Source organism: Lygodium microphyllum, chromosome 7 (genome assembly GCF_053477565.2).
Source record: "Lygodium microphyllum isolate KBCC chromosome 7, Lygodium_microphyllum_v1.1.10, whole genome shotgun sequence".
In the NCBI taxonomy this organism is placed as follows: Eukaryota; Viridiplantae; Streptophyta; class Polypodiopsida; order Schizaeales; family Lygodiaceae; genus Lygodium; species Lygodium microphyllum.
The window spans coordinates 156,578,206-156,598,790 of NC_141141.1; the positions used below are offsets into that span (position 1 = coordinate 156,578,206).

Here is a 20,585-nt window from a genome sequence, read left to right on the forward strand (position 1 = left end):
CAACTATCCACACAGAAGCTCTATCTTAGATCTACTCTATCTACTATATTGTTCAAGCTCTCTCCAATATTTAGAAGAGATTTGCTCGATAACTTTGGGACTAGATCTATCTTTGAGTTAACATCTCTTTCAAGGTTAAGCTATAGGATTAGTATGCTACTGTGAGGTGATCTTGCAGTTCTAAGTCTGCATCACACTGAAATTTTGGGCAAAACAAGTGGCATCTATTGCATAATTTTCCCATTCTCTACTGCCTTAAAGTTAGGTAAAGATTTGTTGTCTGATTCACTTCAAAACTATCTTAATTGAGCAAGGCAAATAATTAATGGACATAAAGGCTACTCCACAACTTCACTACTTGAAGTGCAAATGAGCTACAATAATGAGAAAAGGCTTGCCACAAACATTGATAATATTAATGCTTGTTATTGGGGATATTGTTTCTTTTCACAATGTGAAACACACAACATCTATGCTTATGTGAACAGTATGAGCTACCTTAAATCTTAATCATTCTCTATGCTAAATGGTACTTGACTTGCTTGAATTGAACCTTGCTTAATGGTGTCCAACTATACTCATCTATGACAAGGTAGTAGGGGGAATCCACTATGCAAAACCCGATACATTCACCTTTTCCTTAATCATCTTGCACAAGGGTTCAATTTTGGCCTTCAACTACTCCTTTCTTGCCTTCTCCTACTCAAAGTCCTCTAGCTTCAACCCTTCTTTCGTTGCATGCACAATCTTCTTTCCACCCAACTCCTTTAGTTTCCCCACTATATACTCATCAATTGCATCCACCATGAGCATGACTTCATACCCTTTCTTCTTCAGCTTCTCCTAGCAGGGAGAATTCTCCACAACTTTCTTACTCTATCATATGATGTAGTAGATATCTTTTTGGCCCTCCTTCATCCTAGTCACATAGACCTTGAGACTTGTCATCCCATCCCCATTCTGTATGGAATGGTTGTGCAAAAGCTCTACGAGTTTGGTACAATTTTGGCTATCTTCATGTATTCCCAATTTGATGTTCTTGGAGAAAGCTTTGTAGACCTTATTGTAGTCTTCTTTGCTCTCAGGAATGTCAAAGAATAGCTCGATGCACTTCTTCACCAGCTTCTTCCTAAATTACCTTTAGGATCTTATTCTACTGTAGCATCTCATGAGAAATGTTTCGAGGAAGGTCTTTAGAATTGACCACACCCTTTATGAAGCTAAGGTACTTAGGGATAAGCTCCTCCTAGTTGTCCATAATCAACACTTTGCGAACATAGAGCTTGATGTTATTGAGCTTCTTGCAAGTATCGAAGAGGTTGAATGGAGCTCTCCTCAAGACAAAGAGGATAGCATTGAACTCTAATTGACCTTCCATGGAGAAGAACTTCATAGCCAAATGCTCTTCCCAATCATTGGCCATGCTCTTGTAGAATGCCACATACTCTTCCTACATTACCTCTTCTAGCTTCTTTCTCCATGGAGAACACTCTATCTGTCTACCATGTTGTTAGAGCTAGATCAACAGTCCTAAAGACATGACCTACCTAAAGGTATCCTTCACCAATCCAAGCCCCCATGGTTATGAATGTCCAACAAATGAGGTCTAGATCCCTCTTAGAATATCATTTATGCACTAGAGTTATAGTTAAAGAGATTGGGGCTAATTTTTGCCATGGGTGCTTGAAAAGAAGCTTGAAGAAGATAAATTGGCCAAATTCAAAGCCTCCTAGTCAGGATAGGTCATGTAGGCCCAAAGATAATAGATACCAAAAATAGTAATCTCTGCCTAACAAGCAACCACAACTTCAGATCAATCAGTTTCAAATCTGCCTTGTTGTCCTAGTTTATTCAACTCTAATGTTGAAGCCTATGGTATAATGGAAGGAAGTAGTATGACTGTCATTGATGATAAAAGGGAGTTGCAATGGGCAATAGCAAGCAGTAGTGACATCTTAGAGCTTCAAGTGGAAGATTAATGAAGTCGTGATGGAGAAATCATGATATTAAGTCAATGCATTTTGTGCTAGTTGTCTAGCAGCTCACATGGCTATTCTTCCATCCACTATGGTGTTCATTTTCAATCTCCTAATGCATAATATCCCATGGTGGAAGCCTAGATGCTAGATCTTCAAAGGCAAGAGAGGAATAAAGGGATTTCTAAGCAACACTATGTGAAAGCTTGAGAGAAGGCTTGAAGGGAAAGTGGAAACCCTATTTTACAAAATGTAGTGGAACTTTTAGTTGTGTTCTTCCCTTAATAGCCTTTGTTTTGTCTAGAGACCCCTAAAATGCCTTAGAAAAGGGGTCATGACCTTCTAAAATGGCAATGTAACCGGCATTTCTTCCAACTCTTCTTCTAGGAAGCTTCAAAATAGTTATGGTTTGTTGCAAAAGTCTTCTCCCTAACTAGTCATGGTTTAAATGGAACTAGATCCTATGACTAGATCTTGTACTCTAGTTACCAATCTTCAATGTCAATTATTAGATTTTACTAAGAAAACTACCTTGCAACCAGATTAGAGTCATGCTTTAATACCAATGTAATAAAGGGGGAAACATCTCTAACAAAAACCATGTCTAATTGTAAATAAGCAATGAATCCAAGCAATAATGCCAATTTTAAGTGGATTTCTCTCTACGCTCACAATTTCATATGGGATAGTCATTCATGTGTAATGCGAAATAATGCCATTTCTAAAGTTCCAAATATCACCATAGAAATTATCCTAGAGTCCTACGAATGTACAAGCCTTGGAAAGGAAGTACAATGAAGACCGCATGTGACATCTAATAAATTTAATCATGCAAGCTTTATGGGTGACTTTTATTTAGTTTGCAACCCATGAGTAAATTAATACATGAATTCAAATAAAGCAAGAGCTACTACCTTTTCTAGTCATCGTATTAAATAATTATCTTAAGCATATGTAGATCCTATAGCTTTCCAAATTTTAAAAAGAAAATCTAGAACATATTTTAAGAGATACAACTAATCTTTGCATGCATCCCATTGCTTTTGCCTAATGATCATGGTATTTTTTCAAAATATATTTGTGAACTTTTAAAAAGTGACTAGGCTTTTGCGCATTATTTAGAAAACTTTAGGTATATTCATTTCCCTTTCTAATTGAGAATATGTTGATCAAATAATAATGAATGATACCTAGTTAGGACCGTTTGAGGCATTACTATCATTGGTTGTGTTTTCCATCAACCTAGAAGATGATGAAGCTAGTCCTACCTATCTATTTTAGGGTCCAATTAGTTGCGAAAAGAGAGCACATTATTGAATCTCTCATTGACGAAGGAGTGGATCATAACATCCTTACATATGATGCTTGGACTCAAATTGGATAACCTAAACTTGTGCTTACGAATGCTACTAGGGGATCCCCACACCCTCTCCTAGTCAAAGGCTAAATTCTACTTACCCTAGAGACAAAAGTCTTGGTGACTATATTTTATGTGCTTCCCAAATAGAAAGCACATTGGAAAGGAAATTCTACTTGAAGCACACAACCAAATGTGATGTGGACTATGCAACACATCAAATACACTTGACCCTACCTGATGTTAAGATAATTGTGACTTTTAGCAAAGGTAACCTTGCTGATGTGCAAGGAAAGGACAAGCAACCTATCCTTGAGCCATCACAAAATCCTAAAGAGAGGAAAGTATGGAATTCATTGAAGAATAGCTAAGAGTACAAGCACAAAGTAGTTGCCTATCAATAGGAATGTACATAGTTCAAGTAATGCAATCACAACATCTAATAGCCACAAAGTAGTTTCCAATATTGCCAAAAAGAAATTGCCACACAAAAAGAGGTAAAGATCCTAGGGATACCACCACAAATATCGATAGAGAGCTAGCAAAACATTGTGATGGGTCTCCAAAGTGTTGCTACATGCTTAAGGATATTACCCAAACCACCTATGGCACCACTCTCCAAGCAAAGAAGGCCAAAACCTAAGCCATAGCCCAAACCTTATTCAAAGTAAGGAGATGGAGGAAAATACCAAAATGAAGCTCTAGGTTTAGGGAAAAAACCACGGGAGAGATTCACCCAACTAAGATACAAATCAAGAAGCTGAACTTTACCTATTAGAAAAAGGAAACTCGGCTCAACGTAACTAAAGCACAATGCCTTGATATTGTTGCCAAATCTGAGGAGAGATTGATAATAGCTAATGATCCATCAATTTCAAATGAGGGAGCAAGGTGCCATTCACATTGTGCCACTCAAGGTGAGAAGAAATACTCAAAGAATGAGAAACTAGAATGCTAGGAAAGACAAGCAACTATTAAAGGCCATGACTTGCCCACTTAGGAGTCCAAAATCTCCTAAACTATCCTCAACCAAGTAAAAACATAAAGCCTAGCAATGATAGCCTTGTGCAGTTGCTCAACCTAATCAAATAAACCTAGAAAACACATCCAAGGATACTGTTACTCCCTACCAAGCTAAGGATTTGACCAAGCAGTCAACCTTCACTACCAAAAGTAATCAAGCTACTAACGATGATATTTCTACTCTAACCCTGAGCTCAAATTCCCAACAGACACAACCTTTGGCAAAAACAAAACTTATCACATCAACCAAAGAACAAGCTTCTATTGGTTCATTACCACAAGTCAATATCAACTCCATAGCTAAAAGTGTAATGAGCCTAATGCCTCATAAAACATCCTTGTCACATCTAGAACCTCCAAAGCACTTAAAACCTAGGCACAAGAAGAAATCTCGTCAGGAGATGGCGAGCTTAAGAGATAGCACAACAAACTAATAAGCCAAAAATGAAGTGTTTAGTATAGCTAGGTAATAAACTAACACTACTTGTGCATACATACATTTACATCGACATTGAGAAATACAAAAGAGCACTTAAAGCTCTTAGAAATTCATTGATATGGGAGGAATAGTAATACATCTGCTCCTATTACACGGCCATTATTGAGGAAGTCATGAAGGATATTCCAAAAGCCATATCTAGACATCTACACTTCATTCTCTCATTTTACACTACCCTTTGTGAGATGATGTAGGGGCGAGCTCAAGCTCAACCGCCAAGATCCATGGACCACTTATTGTTCAAGTATTTCAAGTTAAGTACTAATGGCTACCTCTCACATAGCCAACATGATATCTATCTCTACAAGTGTAGTGAGCTTACCTCCATGCCCGATCGAGTTGCCTCCTCTCCCAAGCACTTCGGTAACTCCACGATCCAAGTGCAAGCTTCAAACGAGCTCGATCCTCAAGCTCCACACTCTAAGCTCCATTTCCGCAAGCAAGAGAAGAGAGAAGAAGAGAAGAGAAGAAGAGAGGAGAAGATGGAGAGCTTCTCCACCACAGTCCCTCACCCTCACACTCTCACACTCCCTCTATCAAGTTCAAGCTCAAGTAAGCAAGAAGAAGAAGAAGAAGAAGAGAGCCACTTTTGGCCACACACAAGAATGAGCTTCTCATTCACTTTTCAAATTTATATACAAAACCCTAAATCCCTTTTGGGTGGTCATCCCCTTATCTCCTTTTTTACATGGCCGACCTAGGCCCTTTTTCCCATTGTCCTCCTATCTTCCTAGCTTCCTTCCTACCGCTCATCTACCTTTACAATTTGCACGAGTGAGAGCCTGATGCTCTTAAAATAAATCATGATGCACCTTGCGCTCTTTTACAAAAGTATTGACTTGCGCTTTTTCTTGTTCGCCTCTCTCCTTGATTTAGGACTTTTTGCACTTCTTGTGTTTCCGGGTTTTTCTTGGCGCACCTTCATCTTCTATTTCACTTTTGCCTTGGCCTTGTTTTCTGCTTTAGATTTTCCAAAATTTTCACCTTGTTTGTCTGAGGGTTAACATTACCCCCCTCCTAGACGAGTATCAGTCCCATTGCACTCACCGTCGTAGGTAGCAGGCTTTGGCATGCACCAAAGACGTAGGTGGAAGGGACTGATGTGGTTTGCCTTGGAGGAGTTTTGGTGGTGGTGTGGATGAAGGTGGTTGGTAGCACTTTGTTGGCCTAATTGGTTGGTGATAGGATTGTTGAAGTTGGTGATAGGGCTTGTTTTTGTTGGGAGTTGCACTCATGTGTTGGCACAAGTGTTGATGTTCTAGGGATTATACGGGGCGACGATTCTTTGGTGGGCTTGCAAGATGATAAAGGATAAGAATTCAGAGTTGAGTGTTGATGAAGACATGACTGTACTTTCATTGCAATCTTCAATACATACGATTGAAAACCTCTCATATGTGATCTCTCCCTAGGAGTAGTGCTAGTATTCTTATCGTGCACAAGACGTAGTTTGACTAGTTTGGGAGACAGGTCGATGAGTTGAGAGTAATGTCCTGCACTTGAGGACCCAAACCATGTATAGATTGTGGTTCATACATCATGTGAGTGCACATGCATACTTAGATACTACGTAGTTAGAAGACTGCTAGTCTAGTTCCTCATACCAATGTGTGATGAAGCAAGGGTTCAATGGGGTGGAAAAAATTGTCGATGTTGAGGAGAAGTATACTTGAAGGCTTCTTGAGACATCATTTGTGATTTTTTCAACACGATATACCATAATCGAGCTCATTGGCGCCTTAGATTTTGGCAGCTGGTGGCTACTTATATTGTTCAAAGAGTATAGTGTACATTCCATAGTCTTTTGTGCCTTACTCACCACTATTGATTGCGATGGTACTAAGGTGGAGTGTGAAAAAGAATCGTGCAACTAGTTCAAGGTGACAGGGAGACAAGCTCCCTAGGTATGTCCTACCCTTGATATGCCCTAAACAATTTTGGGGGATGTGTAAAGGGCTAGGGGACTAGGGACGGAGCCCAAGGTCACTAGACGTACCTAATTTGAGGACCCCTAGGTGCTGTGCTATGATCGTGGGTGCTTTTTTCTTTTCTTTTCTTTTCTCTCTTTTTTTGTTTTCTCTTTTTTTCTCTCTCTTTTTTTATAAAATGAATAAACCATTGCAGTAAATTGAGGCTATCAGCCTTTCATTTGGATTGGGAAATGGCGAGATTCAAAGGCTATGAAAAATGGATATTACAAAGATGATTGTGTTACTAGCCTTGATGCTAGAGAAATAGTTGTTGAGATGGAGAGATACACTTGAGATTTTGCAAACCTCTTTGTAACATGTGAGACATCGGTACAATTGAGACAGCAACTGCAATGAGCTGAATGTAGAGTTTGGCCAAGAAAGAGAGAGTAGCCAACGACTATGCTTTGGGCCATGCTCAAATGCAATGTGTGTGTTTTGCAGGGGTGATTTTATCTTCCAGCAACAGGGCTTCCATCATGGCTCTTTATTCTTGGTATTTTTGTTGCTTTTTCTTTAATGGATTTTTGTGAGGTTGGTGGTCTTGTGGTGACTTGGACATTGAACGCTTTTATATAGAGACCTGTGTCGTCATGTATCCACTTAACAACTCGTGAGAGTACATGCAAGTCATATGCTTTAATCATAATGAACAGGTGCAGCTCAAAAATACATAACTTATTTAAATCCCATAATGTTGACTTCGATGCATATCACTTGCGCTTGATTACCATTGCTTGTGTGTGTGTGTTGGCTTTGCTTTTTTGGTATTATCTATAGACAGTCAAAAAACACATCGCTTATTTATGTACATGTTTATGAATCCATATCACTTTGTGAGGATAAAAACCAATTGTAGAACTCAGGATTGTATTAGAGTGTGGCACACGCATCTAGTAATCATGGCAGCCTACTCAATAACAACAGATATTTTGCAACATTAAGTAGTATGGTGCCTTGTTTGAGTCTACTCGCAACATGTAGCTCCTCCTCAGTGAGAATTTTATCAATCAAAGAGTTTTCTTGGCTAGTTTTAGCTAAATCCATACCCTGAATGGCAATCAATACTCGAAAGGAAGTTGGCACCACATAGGTTGGGTCTCTTTGAGCGCCATTGGGCCAATCGCTCCTTTGAGACTCATAATCTGGGCTCCAAGTTCAGCCATTGTACCACGGTTTTCAAACCAATGTTTAATTGGATTTGATCCTTTGATTGTCACTTTAGCTACTCTATCTCTAAGAGATTGGGGTGGCAAAGTGATTTGTTGAATGCCACAATTAAGCGTAGTTCATTGGCTTCTTCGTCAAAGATGACAAATATTCCTCAAGTTGCTCCCTGGGGAATGTGCCCATGTCTATATACACGTGCAAATAATTTCAATTTAGCATCCAACTCAATCAAGCACTCTATGACACTTTTATGTTCAATGAGGGCTTACTTGGTTACTCTCTCATGCAAGGTTATGGGAGTTTCCCTAGGCTTTAACATAGCTAGGGGCTCAGGCCTAGATGAGCAAGATTGGTCAATGCTAGGATTGCTTATGTTCTCAGGGTTTTCATATTTCTCCTAAGGCTTTGATGTTATTATGTCATGGTTCTCCTCGATGTGATTGGTATAGTTTTGTCAACTTGTTGTGACAATGTTGTCTCCACTCTTGATTGGTCAATGTAAGTCTTATTGTCGGTGGATTGAGTGTTGCAAGCAACCGTTGATGGTAATGGTCGCTTTGATTTATCAAAACACACGGATGTGTCTAAGGTTTTACCGCCGTTAGGAGAGATGGCAATGGGTTCCTTGGTGGGTGGACTCGATGCTTTATTCCTGACCTCTTCAACACTCTTGGTCTTAATCTTCTTGGCGTCTATAGCCACTTGCAATTTTCATTTTTTTCATTGTTTTCTCCTTTTTTTCTTGGGCACTTGAGGTGTATCCTTTAAAGACTCAAGACCCTGAACTAGGTCAGTCGTTGTTGATGTGCTTGGTTGGGGCCTCAGTATTCTCTTTTTCTACTGTGTCCTCATGGGACATAGCCATGCCCTGTTGAACAGCCTTGCTAGGTTGTGAGGGTACAACTGCCTCTCATTTTGGAGAGTCTAGCTCTTCAGTTAATTCCCCTCCGTTTAGTCCCTATTCCGATTTCATTGGCAGTTGCTCCTGGTCGGGCATTTGCTCCAGACTCTTTTCCTTACCTATTGGAACATACCCTCATTGCTTCTTATCACAGTGTGTGTTGTGTTTAGAGCTGTTTTTCTCTTGCTCAAGAGGTTCGAGTGACTCTAGTGTAGAACCAAGAGACGATTTAGGGTTCCTGTCATGTAGGCTTGGATGAAACCAGCTAAATAAGTCAAGGTTGTATTGATGGAAGGCATAGACATCTAGGATTGCAGGGACTTGAGCGAGGCAGAAGACATATGCGCTAACATCAAGTACCATGCTCCATACTCCTAGCTTGCTAGCCATGTGTAGATCTTCTTCTAGAAGCAGTTTATCATACAAGGGATGTTTTTGGACAATGGCAGGAAGCTAGAATGCATGAACCATTGCCAACACTCTTAATGAGGTCAAGGCAACATATGTGGGATCATGTATTGATGTCCAAAGGACTTTCCTTTGCTCAGCAAGTGTCATTAGTCAGTGGCCAATTTTGGGTTCCAAACTTTGGTTGAAGTACCATTTCTGCACAAAGTTACCTTGTCCTTTCCCTTTTCATTTGATTTCTTCAAGCTTTTCCTTATTTGTCTCACATTTAGCAGTATAGAGTAAGGGTATCAAGTGCAATTCTCTAGTTGTGGCCCTTGGGATGTCCTTTATGACTTCCTCAACAACAACAGCTACATAGCAGGAGCAAAGATGTTGTTGTGCTCGTCCCAAGTTAGGGGTTTGGCTATGAGCTTTGTGTGCTCTGGTGTTGGCCTTCCGATGTCCACATGGATGTATGCACATGTGATGGCTGTCAGCTTGTAATCAAGCTTCATCATGCACTTCATCTCTGATTCATTGCTCAGATGCGCCATGTCCTTGGCTAAATCTTTGAGAGATTTCTCCTCAATCCTAGGCTTTAAGTGCTTTGGAAGTGCTAGAGGTGTCAAGGATGTTGGCTGTGACACCTCTTCCGCATGTGAATTGCTAAGGCCACGTTCCGCAAGGGGCATCGTCACTGACAAAGGCTATGACTGTTGTGATTCCTAATTGGAAGTAGTAGCGGCTAGTTCAATGGACTAGCTACTATTGGTAGACTGTGGTGTCAAGTCCTTAGGCAAATCAAAAGTAGTCATGTCTTTTGTTTCCCTTTTGTGCATTCACTTGTGCAGATCGTGAGCTAGTCACAGTGGATTGCGCAGGCATATCCTTAGGTTGAGAATTAGAGGTGGTGTCATGTCCTACACCTTGGACATTTGGAAGCTCAGATGGAGGTAGAGATTGGAATTGAGCGGATGCATTTGATGATGACTGTTGTTGTGCTTCCTGTGTCTATTTAGGGAAAGAGAGTGTAGGAGATTTGGGACTCCTAGGTGGACTTGGCATTAGCTGGAAGATTTGCTCGTGGCTATTAGACCATTTTTCCATTTGCTTTGTTGAGCAATCAGTATTATCATGAGCAGCGTTGTGCCTGTGGTGCTCATTATCCTCTTGGAAAGTCAAAGGATCCTTGGGCACTAGTAGTCTTTGTGCACACTCAACAGTTACATCTGATGTCCGCTTGTTAAACACGCTAGGCTGAGGATCTACCTTTTGAATAGTCATGTTTGGTTTCTTACCTCGAGACTTGGATTTTCGTTTAGATTTTCTCGTGTGCTTCTTCACTTTTGATACAATCTTGCCTTCAGCTGGAGGCGGTTTAGTAGGGGGTTTTGGTACCCAAATCCATTGGTTACCTACGTAATACGGTTGAGCACATAGCAATGCTTTGGATATCCATCACGGCATTGTGCTAGCTCTCCATCGATACCTTCGTCTATAAGGCTTGGGCTTCTTTTGTGGTTTTCTATGATATTTGTAAGTCCAAAGCCTATCCTTGGCATTATCTCTTGACCTTCTTGTTTCAAGCATGGCCTCGCTCATTGGTTCTCTATGTTCAACATGCTCTTGTATAAACTATTTCAACAAGTCCTTGCTCCCGTTACTAGGCTTGCCTGGTATATCAGGATGTTCCTTGTCTTTCCCTTGAGGTTTGATGAGGTCATCCTTATTAAAGGCTTTGATTATCCTCACACCCAATCGTATCAAGTATATCGGTTGTGCTACATAATCACTCTCATACTTTGTCGCCCTTTTGAAGGGTCTTCCTAGGAGGGTTTCCTTTCCACAATTAGCACTATTTGGAGGAACATGGAATAGGATAGGCAAGCTTTCTGTTTCAATAGTTACAAGGAATTTGCACTTCCCTATAAGTGCTTGTGGGTGTCCCCCCTAAGGACTAAGAGTTGCATTAGTTGGTGTGAGCTCTGGTTGGCCTAGTAGGGTCCATGCTTCATAGGTCAAGATATTAAAATCAGCTCCTTCATCGATGAGAGCATCGACACAATACTCTCTTTTTGCAGTGAGTTGACCTTAAGATAAGCAGGTGGCACTATGTCATCATCTTCCGGGTCTTGGCTTATAAATCCAAGCCTTCTGATACATGCCTTTGAGTCCCCAACTACACAACCAGATGTGGATTCTCTAATGATGTCTTGGGTCGTCTGTGCAGTGCCATTCAAGGTGCATCTATTATCAAGACTATCATGTCTAGTCATCCTCGCAGTTGTAGCTTGATATTATTGCATTCCGCTTTGACTAGATGCAATACGAATGCAACCTATACATGTTTTTGTGGTGTGGCCTTTTTTCCTTTGTTGGCTAGATTGGCCCATTGAGGTTTTAGGGTCTCTACTTGTCTTTGTTCGGGTATGGGCTATTGGTTGTTGTCTTGCACGTGAGAATCTATGCTTGTGTAGAGCCATTACTACACTAGGATCTAATTTGGAGGACCTACCACAGTGCATGTTTCTCTCTAGCCTACTTGGGGGAGGTGTAGAGGTCCCCCTCTGTGGGGGTTTGGGAGGGGGGGAATTCCCCTGGCTCACAAGGCCGTTACGCTAAACACCATGTGTGATTTCAAGGACTGTTTGTAGCCAAGTTCTATTCACCTGTCCGATTTTGACAATTTTTTGTCCAATTCTCATAGGTCCAATTCTTAGGAGTCTAATTATCAGAATCAGAAGTCCGATTTGGAGTGTCTGATTATGGAATGTCCGATGGGTATGTCCGATTGGACAGGATGGGTTGGTCTGAGTCCAAAAATCGGACCCATTCAATTCTGGGAATCGGAGCTCCATCTGAGTCCGATTCTGGGAATCAAACTCTGCTAACAGTGTCCGATCCTGTGGACGAGTTTCCAGGGATGACAAAAATTGACTCAATTTTGATGATTTTAGTTATGAGAGGGTCACACAAACTTCCAAAATGTAAGAATAGACCCTAATGAAGGATCGTATATACTTGAAATGGCAAATAAACTCCAAAATACAAATGGTTAAACAAATCAAACCCTCTTGCCCCCTTTTATGACAACAGAAACCCCAATGCATGTTTTTCTTTTTTTTTTCTTTGTTTTTTCCTACCCTAATGGGTGACAGATGCAAAGTGGGAAGTTTCACTCTAGGCACGCCTTGTGCGTCACACTTGCTATCATCATCCAAATCACAAAGAAAACACCTACACTACTCCAACCTGCTTTTCCAAATCCAAAAAACCATTGCTAAGGAGATCGAATATCTCTTCAAACTCCCTCGCTTCCTACCTATCTACCTCAAGTACCGATTCGGGGAAAACCCTACTTCAATGCTCGATTCGAAGCGCGTAAGCACTCAAGGCTTGAATCCGTTGGTCCTAGCAATGAAACCAAAATGTAGGGGTGATCAACCACCAAGACCCACGGACGCATATTGTTCAAACGTTTAGAGTCGAGCACTAATGGCTACCCCTCACATAGCCGACGTGCTATCTATCTCTACGAGTGTAGTGAGCTTACCTCCATGCCCAAACGAGTTGCCTCCTCTCCCAAGCACTCCAATAGCTCAACAATCCAAGTGCAAGCTTCAAGCAAGCTTGATCCTCAAGCTCCACAGTCCAATCTCCATTGCTGCAAGCAAGAGAAGAGAGGAGAAGATGGAGAGCTTCTCCACCATGGTCCCTCACCCTCACGCACTTGCTCCCTCACACTCTCATATACTCTCTCTCAAGCACAAGCTTAAGTAAGCAAGAAGAAGAATAAGAAGAAGAAGAAGAAGAAGAGAGCCACTTTTGGCCACACACAAGAATGAGCTTCTCATTCACTTTTCAACTTTATATACAAAACCCTAAGTCCCTTTTGGGCAGTCATCCCCTTATTCCCTTTTTCACATGGATAGCCTAGGCCTTTTTTCCCATTGTCCTCCTATCTTCCTAGCTTCCTTTCTATTGCCTACCATCTACCTTTACAATTTGCACGGGTGAGAGCCCGCGGCGCTCTTAAAATAAATCAGGGTGCGCCTTGCACTCTTTTACAAAAGTATTGACTTGCGCTTTTTCTTGTGCTCCTCTCTCCTTGATTTAGGACTTTTTTGCACTTCTTGTGTTTTGGGATTTTTCTTGGTGCGCCTTTGTCTTCTATTTCACTTTTGCTTTGGTCATGTCTTCTGCTTTAGATATTCCACCTTGTTCATCTAAGGGTTAACAGATGAACAAAGAAAAACTAGAAGCAACGGAATGAAAAGGGAAAGAATGAAGTACATTTGAGTAGAAATGATGTTCTCACCACAGTTTAGCAACTAAAATTGGTAGCCGATTGATAATAATTGTTGAGCAAAGGAAAGCTCTCTAAACCTCAACGCATGATCCCATATATGCAACCGCTACATCCTTAAGAGTGCTATCAACTCTCCATGGAATCAAGCTTTCTACCATTATCCAACAACATCCCTTCTACAATAGACTCCTTGTAGATGAAGAGCTACATGTGGCTAGGAGGCTAGGAGTAGGAAGCATGGTACTTGATGTTAGTACATGCATGTATTTTGCCTTATCTAGGACCTGACAATTCTTGATAGCTATGCTTGGTTCTTTGCTCTAGCCTTCACTTTCTGCCTTCTTCTATATCTCAAGAGATGCTCCAATGCTTATCTCTTTATTGACTCATTCATCAAGGGATTGGTTCCGCCCAATTTTTTGTGCTCCAGAGAGTGGAACAAAGGGTTTTTTTTTCTCTAGGCTATAGAAGAATTTGTGGCTAGCATTTCTTCCACTTCTTCTTTCACATAGTCTTTGAACTTTACATTCATGCCACTACGGAAGGAATTCAATTCTAAGAGTCTCAAAGTTCATCCATCTAAGGATAGACATGGTGCCATCATTCTAATAGTACCAGCTTTGGAGGGTTTCAATTGTGTATGTGGTGAAGAAGACATGATCCACCAACTTCCAATGGGTTGCTAAACTGAACCTACAAAAGATTGTCAATACACCAAGTATCATATCTTGCTATTTCCCACTTACATATGAACAGATTCTAACATTTTTTTCTTCCTGTTGTCGTGGACTTCCACTGACTAAGACTCATGAAGCTTCTTTACTATTTCCCACTTGATGTCAAGAGACTCCTCAACAAAAGCCAAATCTACCATCTTTTACCATTCTCTATGCTTTTTATTCTTCAATTTTCTCCCAAGCAAATTGACACCAAGATGCAAGTCTCTGTTACTTCTATAGATAAGGGGAACAATCTGTCATACAAGGCCCATATTAGAATACCATTGTGCTTCTGCCATTGGGAAATGGATCTTTTGAAGAAAGTGGCTTTGGCTATAAATTCTTTCAATTCTCTTGGAGTTTTTGGAATTTTACAATCTTACATTGCTTCTCTTCTCTTCAATAGTGTTGTTTCTTCCATTTTCAACCTCTTTTGGGGTGCTTATTGATGGCAGTTTTTCTCGATTGTGCACCAAAACACGAAGCTCTCTAGAGAACACCAAGAATACAAGGAAAGAAAGGGCCATACATGTCTATCCAATACTAAGAGTTTGTTATTTCATGCAAAATAATTGTGATGTTTAATATATAATTCACATGCTTATACACATTTATGGACAAATATAATATATATGGTTCAATTTGGTTGCACATTTGATGTGGCAACATTTGAACTTATTTTGGAATCATGAAAATTAGAAAGGTTATAGGATCCAACAATATTATGTTCTGTATATGAAAAATCTCCTTCGATAATGACATATTTGCCACATGACAACAAGTGGCAACACCAAACAAGTTACTCCTACAACACTAGATGGCTTGGATGTAGAGGCAAATGGTACAAGTCAGCATGTGTGGCAAAAATATGCTTGCCTAGATACAACAATTCCACAAATGCATGTTTGAGTAGCTCATGGTAAGCCCATTAGATATTTATGATAACATTCCTCTAGACACATAAATTATTTATCATAACCCTAAACCATACAAATAAACCTTATTTGGTGCCTCAACTTTAGGACCTCTCCATACATTTCCATCCAATCATTACTTAGAGTTTTCCTATTCACAAAAAATAGTTACAATAATCAATATATGATTCACATACTTAGTTGCGCTTATGGACAAATATGCTATTTATGGTTCACCTTAGTTTCACATTTGATGTGACAACAATTGATGTTCTTTTGGAATCATATAAAATTTATAAAGTTGTATATGAAAATTAGCATCTTTGCCACATGACAACATGTGCCAACACCAAAGAAGTCACCCTTCACAAAAAATAGTTGTGATAATTAATATATGATTCGCATACCTAGTTGTGAATATGGACAAATATGCTATTTATGGTTCACCTTAGTTCCACATTTGATGTGACAAAACTTTATCTTCTTTTGGAATCATAAAAAAGTATAAAGTTGTATATGAAAATTCTCCCTAGATATTAGCATATTTGCCACATGACAACGTGTGCCAACACCAAAGAAGTCACCCGGCTATGCATTGGTTTATAAACTTAGTGGGGATCATATAGAGATTCTAACCTTGACAACTACACTTCTTTTTAATAAAATTAATGAGTCTTGTTTCTTTATGAGTTGGGCACGGATATGAGTCTCAAGCTGCAAAGATCCTAAAAACACAAGTCTAGTCATATATTGACATTTGACAAAATGCTCCTTTTTTGTCCATTGGCTAGTATGTTCATTATATTGTGTAAGTGGACCTTCTAGGTGATGTTGCAAGAAGGCTAAAAGGGTAACAATTGTAAAAATTCCCTTCAGGAGGGGCACAAGGAATTGTTTGAAACTTTTCTTTTTTGTTTGGGGCCTTGGTTTCATGTTTGGGGCACCCCGAGGGGGGGGGATTCCTTTCTAGCTACCAGAGGTTAAGAGGCAAAAGTTGTGGAGCAACCCCATTGTGAATGCACCCATCATCAGTTCCAGGTGGCTACAATGTGGTGGGGCATGGCTGTCTCTCTTGTTCTGTTTGCCACGTTGTTTTTTTCCTCTCTCTTTTTTTTTAAGGCATGAAAGTTTGAAAAATGCAAGATGCCTCAAGGTTGTAGCCCAAGTGCTTTGAGTGTATGGATGTGTACATGGGTGTGTGAGTTCAAGTCACCTTGTTTTTTCTAAATCCACACAAGCTTCTCTCTACAACATCCATCTACGTTCAACTAGTTGATCATTGACATCATGAACTTGCAAGAATGACGAAAGGGCTCCACCATAGCTGAAGGGATAGTGGCACCCTTGCCCTTTCTAGTACCACACCACTTTGACAATGTTGCATCAAGCCCCTTTTAAAGGCTACCAGAGGTAAAATGTTTTGTTTTGCAAGCCATGTTGTGTTCATAATAATCATTTTGGTCTACATTATTGGTGTTTATATTATTAAGGTTATACCAAAGGTACAAGTTTTTGCTAAGTACTTGTATCCTTACTAATGAATCACAATAGTTGGTACAACTTTTATGAATCGCATCAATTACTTTGACTAATTAACACCCTCATAAAAATGTTTAAAGCATTGTGAATCCTTGTTTAAACTTTCACGAAATTCGTACTCATATATCCTTGCTACGTACCATTATTTCAAATATTATCGTATGTTGTTAATAGAGGAATAATAGAGTGGCCTATGATTAAATCATCTAGTGAGTCTTGTTCAAATGTAGCAATTCCATTCCATTGCATGGCTACTCTCAAAGAATTAAAAACCATCTAACATAGATGATTAAGTGTTGTGCAAAAGTATGGTGTGCCACTAATGAATTTGCAATATATGAACAATGGTATTTTAATATTGTTTTTATTGCAAAATCCACTCATACTTACATGAACAAGTAACCTCATTAGTACTACTGCTAATATTAATAGTATTGCCAAGATGCTTAATTTGTGGCTTTTATCATAATGTTGTAATTTTCTACTAATAATTTTGAAATATATTTAGTTTCTCACAATATCTCTATTGATTATATTAATGAGTTTTAGGGTTTCTTGCTTGACATAGTCTTCAAAGCATTGGTTGAAAAATAAGAACACTAAAAGCATTTAGTAAACTCAACACGATATACTATTATGCTATGCAACAAATTAGTGTACTTCTGGCCATGTTTTTTAATGGTCTACTAAGAAGTTTGTGAATTAAATGAAAGTATCATTCTCTCGTATTTTCCACTGGTGAAAAATGTTCTTCTTGGTCCAACTTCTTAATCCTTTATTATGTGTTCAATAGTATCATTAACTCTACTGTATTGGATGTAATGTTCTTTCAAATGCATTGATTTTCACATCGCCCACATGCATTTCTACAATTTTACCACCATGTTAATGTTGCACAATACATTCCACCTTTCATGATGTAAAACCCATGTATGCTACACAACACATTCCAACACACAACCTAAAGCCCATGCATACCTCACAATGCTTTCAACCTCACAATTTAAAGCCCCTGTTAGTTGCATGCAACATTGCACACCATTTAGTACTACCAAATGCATGGTCAAAAACTTTGAGATCTTTGTGGGATTAAGTGAGTGTGTGCCTCATGGCCAATGGAGCATGACATAGCACACAATTATGTTCTAACTATTACATTAGCCAGTGCATATTGTTTGCGGATATAAAATGGGAAAAGGTGACATAAAATCCCTTGTAATGCACGTGTCATAGTTACACACTTTTTACACCCATCACCTATTGCATGAGGTGATAAGTGTGGGGAACACTATGCTCTTTTCCAAACCCAACATCGTGCAAGTGAGAACACTATGGAGCTATTCCCTTGAAGGCAAAGGCGGTTTTCTAAAACCATTTTCCAAAGTTTTCATTGAGAATTGGAGACTATTGCATGGCACTTTTTTTTTTTTGGGGGAGGGGGGGGGGTGTGGTGTGGGGAGGGGAGGGTTTCAATTGAAACACACTTTTGTGTAGTGTTCTCAAGTGGAAACCATCACCTCTTTCTTTCTCTTTCTATTTATTCATCTATAAAATACCTAAATTTTATGGATAAAAAGTACTTTTAATTAATGGAATGTGAAAACCTCTCATTGTGATCTCCTTCCCAAAATGAAAACCCCCTAAGGTAAGGGGGCCTAATAAAGTAATGGCCTCCTAATTAGTGACTTTTTTTTGTTGCAAGGGCAAGCTAGTCTAGGTATGACATGAGATTATTCTCACCATAAAAGAGCTGACATGTCCTGCGTAATATTCTCAAACTATCATATTATTGGCTCCTCTCTGCTTTTTTTCAAGGCTACTTCATGTCACAAATCTATGGGCCTTTTTCATCACACATAGGAAACTCATCAAATAGCCATCACAAGATCAAAATGCATTTTGGATTGTCTAGAAAAAATTTTATGTTAATCCTAGTGCAAGAACATGAAAAATAAAGTAAAAATAAATCCAAGAAAATTCAAAAAATGTGGACCCGATGGAGAAAACAAGAGAAGAAAAGAAAAGGCAACCTCAAAGAAGGCAAAGGGGAAAGGCGTATTTTAAAATGCAAAAGCACCCCCAAATTTTGTAAAAGAGCGTCAGGCTCCCTCTTATGCAAATTGTAAAGAGTAGACGAGCATAGGTGAAGGATAATGTAAATAGAAGGGAATAGGAAAAGAGGACCTTGGCAAGATGCCTGATCATGTAAAAAGGGGATGGGTGCCCAAATGGATAAGGGAATGTATAAAAGCCAAAAAGTGAATGCAAGATCTCATTCTTGGTGTGTGGCTAAAGTGGCTCTCTTCTTCTCTTGTCCTTGCTTGTGCTTGTGCTTGTGTTTGAGAGAGAAAGTGTGAGAGAGTGAGGGAGTGCGTGTGTGAGGGTGAGGGACAATGGTGGAGAAGCTCTCCATCTTCTCCTCTCTTCTTCTCTTCTCTTCTCTTCTCTTCTCTTCTCTTCTCTTCTCTTCTCTTCTCTTCTCTTCTCTTCTCTCGCATGCACAACTACGGAGGATGGAGCTTGAAGGTAGAGGATTGAGCTTGCTTGAGCTCGCATCTCGGATCATGAAGCTACCGGAGTGCTTGAGAGAGGAGGCTACTCAATCGAGCATCCAAGTAAGCTCACTACAATCATAGGATCGAGAGCATGTAAGTATAGCTAGGTGAAAGATAGTGATGACACCCAAAAGAAACATAAAAGCAAGGCACAAAATAATCCAAGCATGCATTATATTTTCATTTTTTGACAAGAGAATAATACTAAGTTGTTGCAAATTCATCGAAAAGAGATAGAGACATGAGAGGGGGCCACATCCACATCCATCATAAATATATAGTATACACTGACCACATATCTTTTATGACCTCTCTATCGACTATCCCCCGAAATTCTTGTGCCTTCTTCCATAGCCTTGTTCCCAACTTCTTGGTCATCAAGGCCACAGGCCCTTCCGAAACAAATTTGAGAAATGGAACGAGGTAGCATAAAGGAAAGAGGGAATGATCGTGAGATAGAGAGTGAGAGGGAGAGTTGTGTAATGCTGGATCAATGCATCTTTCTCGTGGGCGCGATGAGGATAGAGAGCATTGTTTATGAATCAATGCAAACAACCACGATGAGGTCATATACGTCTGCATCTTCTGCAGGTATTAGTACCCGCTCCATATGCAATCTTGAACATAGCAGGAGGAGGAGGGGGAGAAGAGAGGGTCTTTTGTCGCTCCGTAATGGCAGATGCATGAGAAGTTGGGCAGTCTACCCTTCTAAGCTTAACAAGAGCCCTAAATCCTAGCACAGAGGCTCCACTCTCTCAGGCATGATGTGGCTGCCTTGTATCCTTCTTGCAATAATTCCCCCTGCCTGCAGTATCTCCATCATGCTTATGATGTTGTTGCCCATGATGATGATGATGATGATGATGATGGTGTTTATCCCCCCCCCGTGATCAAATACAGTCGCTTGTCCCTGAATCTCCCCGTGACGAGGAGATCCCCTTCAACTGTTGCACGCTTGATTGGGACAGGTCTCCCATCGAGTTCCAGTTCAATGAGAGTGCTCAATACAATCTTTGGGTCCAGTCTGCTGCCCATATCCTCACAGACAAGTATGCCACGAAAGTGGACAAGGCCTATGGTCTCATGAAGGACCTTCCTGCAAAAGCTAAAGAGTAGATTGGCAAGAAATATATGGACACCCTCTATGCTATTGGAAGAGATCTAGTCTTCCGTACACATCATGCTAATATTCTTCTTCTCTGCTAACAACATGGCCTCCTCCCTCTCCAGGATGTCCTTCTTATCCCTTCCATATGCAGACAT

The 20,585-nt window shown here is 40.0% G+C and overlaps 1 pseudogene; it reads right to left on the reverse strand.

Annotated features, from left to right (window-relative positions):
- Positions 1-609: 609 nt before the first annotated feature.
- LOC148034124 (heat shock protein 81-1 pseudogene) lies at positions 610-20,357 on the reverse strand (annotated as a pseudogene).
- Positions 20,358-20,585: the final 228 nt, after the last annotated feature.